The sequence below is a fragment of the Felis catus genome, chromosome B2, assembly GCF_018350175.1.
Source record: "Felis catus isolate Fca126 chromosome B2, F.catus_Fca126_mat1.0, whole genome shotgun sequence".
NCBI lineage: Eukaryota > Metazoa > Chordata > Mammalia > Carnivora > Felidae > Felis > Felis catus.
The window spans coordinates 78620562-78627585 of record NC_058372.1 but is presented as its reverse complement, the minus strand read 5'-3'; positions in this window follow the sequence as shown (position 1 = coordinate 78627585).

Genomic DNA, 7024 nt, shown 5'->3' with positions numbered 1-7024 from the left:
TAGTCACATTTTGTTTTTAACCACAAATAGTTTACTAAGTTTGAGTGCTTTCTTCATTCATTAGACCTAATTCTAAATAATTTTGGCTGCTACCAAAGAAATCAAATCTTTGCTCAAAGAATAAAGATCAGTCATTAATGTGAAGATTCAGTAGAATAGGCTACAGCCTCTGAAAAAATTCCAGATGATGAATTCTGCAAATATTTGAGTAGAGGTATCATTTTTGAAATATGAGCATAACTCCTCAAGATGGATACTCTGAAAGACATAAAACTCAATGATAAATAGAGTTTTATTTATTTATTCAGAGTCCACATTCACATTTTTTTAATTTGGAAGATATTCCAAAAGTCTGTAACATAAGACCTGTATTTGAATTAAAAACTCTGTGACAATGGCAAATAGGCATTGGCAAGTGGCAATTTTTTTTTAAGTTTATTTATTTATTTTTGAGAGAAAGAGAGAATCCCATGAGGGGCAGAGATAGAGGGAGAGAGAGAGGATCCCATGCAGGCTTCTCACTGTCAGGGCAGAGCCCAAAGTGGGGCTCAAGCTCACCCGAAGTGGGGCTCAAACTTAGGAACCATGAGATCATGACCTGAGCCAAAGTCCATGACCTGAGCTGAAATCAGACGCTTAACTAACTGAGGCACCCAGGTGTTCCAGAAGTGAACCTTCTTGACCTAAATTTGTCACCCTATAAAAAGTAATTTTCTTGAAGGGTCCATTTATGTTTATTCATAAAGGAGTCACTTGTATTCTTCAGTTATAACTTATTCTATTCAATAAGGAAAATACATGCTATAAAGCTCTTTTGACATATACCTCAATAGTCATCTCCAAATTTTGGTATATTCATTTAAAACTCAGTTAATCACTTTGCAACCAAATCCAAACAAGCCCCATAATTTCCCTACTGTGAGACTTTGACTAGAGAACAAATGTGTAACAGATAAAATTTTAGGCCACAAACTCAAGTACAAAAAAAATTTTACTCTATTTTCCTAAAAATTACTCTATTTCAAACTCAAATCCCAGTCAATTCAGAGCCTCTCCTTCATGGTCTTTCAATCTTCAACTTCTGTTCTATCCCTGGTGTATCATTTATGTTTCAGTGAACATTGTCGGGTCAAGACATGTGAAGAGACCATTTGTCCTTGATTGTTGTCACGTATCACTGCTAGATTCCATGGGGACATTATATCCTATAAGACCTCTCTATACAGTTATGGTCTACACAGTTGCTGACCTGGCCCAAACATGAGATCTCTTCTCCCCAGGTCTGGATTTCTCACATCTATACCAATACTCATCTTAGACACCTGGTAAATATTTTCCACATGTACCATTCTAGGTATGGGAAAATTTTGCAAGGTGGTCTCAGATTGGTTGGTCTACATGTTCTCAATAGTAATCTCTACTCTATTTATGGTCAGTATAGCAACACTTGAGGCTTGTACCTCCTTCAGTTCCACACGGTGGGGGGGGGGGAATAAATACAAGCTCATTTTGTTCTTGAACCCTTATAAACCTAAGGTTTCTGTCATGTATTCTCTTCCATTACACCACTGAAGACTCAGTTGTGAAGGGAGGGAATAAGAAGCAAGGCCTCTTTTTAGAGACATTTACCAGCATATTATGCTCTTCCTTCTCTCTACTTATCTTCCTCTCTCCCACATAGGTATTCTTAACTTATCTGGGAAAGGAAATCTGACTCACACAATTAAGCACACTCCCAAATCCACACTTTAGACTTTATTCCCTGGGTCTTTCAGGGCTTAGCACTTGAAAGTCAAACACTCAGACTCTTTTAAATCAAAAGCTTTGGCTCTTAAATTTCCATTTCTGACCAAGACAGAATAACAGAAACACACTTATCCTCCTTCCTGAAACAACTGAAAAACCGCACAGAACTTACGAAACGATGGTTTCTAAGACATTGGGCATCAGAAAAAAAGAGGTCAAGTAATTCCTGAGATATGGAAAACAAATAAGATGACCCCTGCAATTGCATTAATTTACTGCCTAGAGAGTTTCAATGCTTCAGTACATGGGTGCATGAGGATCTAAGTACAGCCCAGCTGTTTCAGTAACTTGAGGAGATGGAGCTAGGAGTTTATGAAGGAAAAATGTTAAAATTTATAAGGCAACACACTACAGAGGAGAGTTTTATATATAGGAAGAATTCAAGAAATATGAAGACATCCCCAGTAAGACTTCAACTGAGTACCGATGAGTATAGATATGAGGAAATTACTTGAGACCAGGGAAAGAACCACTCAAAAGAAGCAAAGGAAAAAAAATCCCACAGCTCACACAGAATTGAGAATAGTTCCTGTTCCCACCAGCAATAGGATAAAATGTTATAATTGTAAAACTCAGAAGAGTTGTACCTCAGTGGTGGGGAGAACTTAGCCACATTGGTTAGGCAGCTCTAGTCCCACCTAAAAAAAGCTTAAAAGCAACTCAAAAACATCAACCTGTTTCCAAATAACTCATACACACCCCAGAACAAAGTTCAGTGATATTTATAGAAATAAAAACATACCCACCACCTAATAAGGTAAAATTAACAATATCTGGCATCCAATAAAAAATTACCAGACATACAAACAAACAGGAAAATACAACTCATAATGAGAGATTTTAAAAAATTATCTAAACCGACTCAGTAATAAAACAGATGATAGAGTTAATACCTAAAGATTTTTAAACATTGTTATGACAAATTCCCACATGTTCAAGAAACTAGAACATGTTAAGTAGAGACATGGAATATATTTAAAAGACACAAATAAAACTTCTAGATAGGAAATTATAATGTTTGAGATGAAATATATCCTGATGAGATTACAGACAGATTAGCCAATGCAGACAAAAAAAGCTTAGTGAACTTGAAGATATAGTAACACAACCTATCCAAATATGAAACAGAGAAGAAAAAGACTGAAAGAAAGAAAGCATGTATCAGGGACTCATGGACAACTGAAACCATCCCTGTATACTTGGAATTGGAGTCCCCAAAGGAGAGAAGAGAATGGGAAGACAGAAAAAGCATTTGATCAAACAACTGGTGAAAAGTATACACTCACAGATCCCAGAAGCTCAATGAATCTCAAGTCCAAGAGAAAACATCCAACACCCATTCCTAAAAAAAAATAATAATAACAAATAAATCTCTGCAAACTCTGAATAGAAGGCAATTTCCTGAGGCACCAGTGTGACTCAGTTGGTTGAGCATCTGACTCTTGATTTCAGCTTAGGTCATCATCCTAGGGTCATGAAATCAAGCCCTGAGTCAGGCTCCACACTGACCATGGAGCCTGCTTAAGATTCTACCCCCCCCCCCCCCCGCCTTTGCATCTATCCCTCTTCCTCACTTTCACACTCTTTCTCTCTCTGTCTCTAAAATAAAATAAATAAATTTTAAAAGAAGAAGGCAGTTTCCTTAGCCTGATAAAGGGTGACTATGAGAAACCTACATACCTAATAATTGTCATACCTAATAACCACCATACCTAATGACAATAGATTGAATCCTCTCCCCTAAGATCAGAATCTAGACAAGAATGTTTGATCTCACCTCTTCTATTCAACATTGTATTAGAGGTTCTAGATAGCACAATAAGGCAAAAAGAAAACAAAAAGAAAGAAAAGAGAAAAAGTCATTCAAATTGGAAAGGAAAAGTAAATTTGTCTTTATTCACAAATGACACAATTGGCTATGTAAAACCTAATAAGTGAGATAAACAAGGTTTCAGGATACAAGACAAGTTTGCAAAAATTAATTGCACTTCTATATAGTAGCAATGAACATCAGAAACTAAAGTTTTAAAAAACAGTACTATTAAGGGGTGCCTGGGTGGCTCAGCTGGTGAAGCATCAGACTCTTGACTTCAGCTCAGGTCATGATCTCAGGGCCATGAGATCAAGTCCTGAGTCAGGCTCTGCACTGAGTATGGAACCTGCTTGAGATTCTCTCTCTCCCTCTCTCTGCCCCTCCCCCACTCGTGCTTGAGCATGCACTCACTCTCTCTCAAAATAAATTAACTTTTTTCAGAAAACAATACAAATAAAAGCATTAAAAATGTGAAATACTTAGGAATAAATCTGACAAAACATGGTGAAGGTTTATGTACCAATGCAATGAAACATTGCTCACTGATATTAAAAAAAACCTAAAGGGGCGCCTGGGTGGCTCAGTCGGTTAAGCGGCCAACTTTGGCTCAGGTCATGATCTCACGGTCCGTGAGTTCAAGCCCCGCGTCGGGCTCTGTGCTGACAGCTCAGAGCCTGGAGCCTGTTTCGGATTCTGTGTCTCCCTCTCTCTGGCCCTCCCCTGTTCATGCTCTCTCTCTGTCTCAAATAAACGTTAAAAAAAATTAAAAATAAATAAAAATAAAAAAATAAAAATAAAAAAAATAAAAAAAAACTAAAATAGGGAAAGATTTACCTTGTTCATGAGTGAGAAGACTCATATTGCTTAAATGTCTACTTTTCTTTTTTCTAAGTTTATCTAAAAATAGAAAAGTTTATTTAAAAAAACTAAACATGTACCTACTACATGACTGAATCATTCCACTCCTAGGTATTTACCTAATAGGAAAAGTAACACATATCCATACAAAGTCATGCACACAAATGTTCACAACTGCTTTACTTATAATAGTCCAAACCTGGAAATAACCCAAGTGTTGATCAACAGGTGAATGGACAAACCATGGTACAGTAATACAATGAAATACTACTCAGCAATACAAGAAATGAACTATCAATACAATAACTTGGATGGATCTCAAAATAATTATTCTTAGAGAAAGCAGCCAGACAAAGAGAGTGAATACTGTATAGTTCTATTTATATAAAATTCTCAAAAGCCTGCAAACTAATCTATGGTGACAGAAAGCAGATTAAGAGTTGTCTAGGAAAAAAAGGCAGGGATGGGGGAGGGAGGGAAAGCACAAAGCAACTTTGGGGTGACAGATATGCTTGTTATCTTGAGTGTGATAATGGTTTCATACACAGGTCAAAACTTTAAATATGTATAACTTATTTTATGCCAATAAAGTTGTTTTAAAATGCCTTGGCTCTTGAAATTTAAATGTATTTTCTCTCTTTTCCTCTCTTTTTTCTGTATTAACTATACTCTGAGGTAATGGATGCCACCAACTCAATGAAGGAAAGGCAAGGTATACAAGGGCATGTACCACAGGACTATTTTTTGTATTTGGGGTTTTTTTAATTTTATTTTTTAGTTTTTTAAAATTTACATCCAAATTAGTTAGTATATAGTGCAACAATAATTTCAGGAGTAGATTCCCTAATGCCCCTTACCCATTTAGACCATCGTCCCTCCCACAACCCCTCCAGTAACCCTCAGTTTGTTCTCCTTATTTATGAGTCTCTTCTGTTTTGTCCCCCTCCCTGTTTTTATCTTATTTTTGTTTCCTTTCCCTTATGTTCATCTGTTTTGTCTCTTAAAGTCCTCATATGAGTGAAGTCATATGATTTTTATCTTTCTCTAATTTCATTTAGCATAATACCCCCCAGTTCCATCCATGTAGTTGCAAATGACAAGATTTCATTCTTTTTGACTGCCGAGGAATACTCTATTGTACATATATACCACATTTTCTTTATCCATCCATCCATTGATGGACGTTTGGGCTCTTTCCATACTTTGGCTATTGTTGATAGTGCTGCTATAAACATGGGGGTGCATGTGTCCCTTTGAAACAGCACACCTGTATCCCTTGGATAAATGCCTAGTAGTGCAATTGCTGGGTTGTAGGGTAGTTCTATTTTTAGTTTTTTGAAGAACCCCCATACTGTTTTCCAGAGTGGCTGCACCAGCTTGCATTCCCACCACAGGACTATTAACTTAAGTTTATCTCTCAAAACGCACCATATTATGCAAGTACTATAGCCCAGTGGAGGGAATATTGGACTAATCGTGGCTAATCTGGCTGTGTTTTATAGCTTTTTTTTTTTGAGAGTGTTCCCTTGGTATCATATATATGTCCAACTCTGTTGTGAAAACATTCAAGGTCAAGGTGCTTGCCCATAGCAAAATTATAAGATGAATAAATCTTCTCTATAACATTCCTCAATTCCCCTCCTTAAACATCTCTTCCATAACTTTCTATATCAGTCTCCCTCCTCTCCCATCCTTTTACCTTACTTTTGCCAAGACCCACTGCTTTTATGCTTCCACCAACCCACTCACTCCTTTGTATTCTGGCAGACACTGAAAAGTCTGACAAAGTTTAGCCTGATTAAGAAATCAGTAATACAGTGTGAATTACTAAGCAAGGCAGAAGGTTTAAGAGCATAGACACTGGAATCGGGCTGCCTGGGTTCAAATCCCAGCTCCATCATTATCTGGCTGTCTAACCTGGATCATGTTACTTAACCATTTAGAGCCTCCGTGTCTTTGTCTATAAAATAAGCATAACTGTATGACGTCATGGGTTAGCAGCTAGGATTAAATGGTCAGTATTTCTAAAGCACTTAGAACAGTATCTGACACATGGCAAATGCTGCCTAAGTGTAAAGTAAATTAGTTAAATACCACTTTCCAGGGACTATTGTTTTAAAATGAATGTTTACATCAAGAAAACTCTTAATAGTGGTGTCGTATGTCTATCAAGAGCTAAAAGCAACTTCCTGGCGCATATCACATGCCCCTACCTGAGTGCCCAATATTTCTGCCTCTATATCAGCCCACTGTAAGATTTTGAATGCCCAGCTGCGAATTCATGGAGGTGCATTAGCCACACCTCCTCATTTGGACCAACAGAACTCACACGCTGTCCTCACAGCTGCCGTCCCAGGTCTCCGATCTGCTCAAACCTCTAGAAGCCCTAAGCCTAAGATCCATTTGCCTCTCTGCTTACAAAGGCAATAAGTCTTCTGCTGCAGATTCAAGCAGTAATAAGCACACATGCTAACTCCGTTTTGAAACCTCCTGGGTGAAATCTTAACTCTTTCAAGGATATGTAAACCCAGACTGAAATGCTCATTA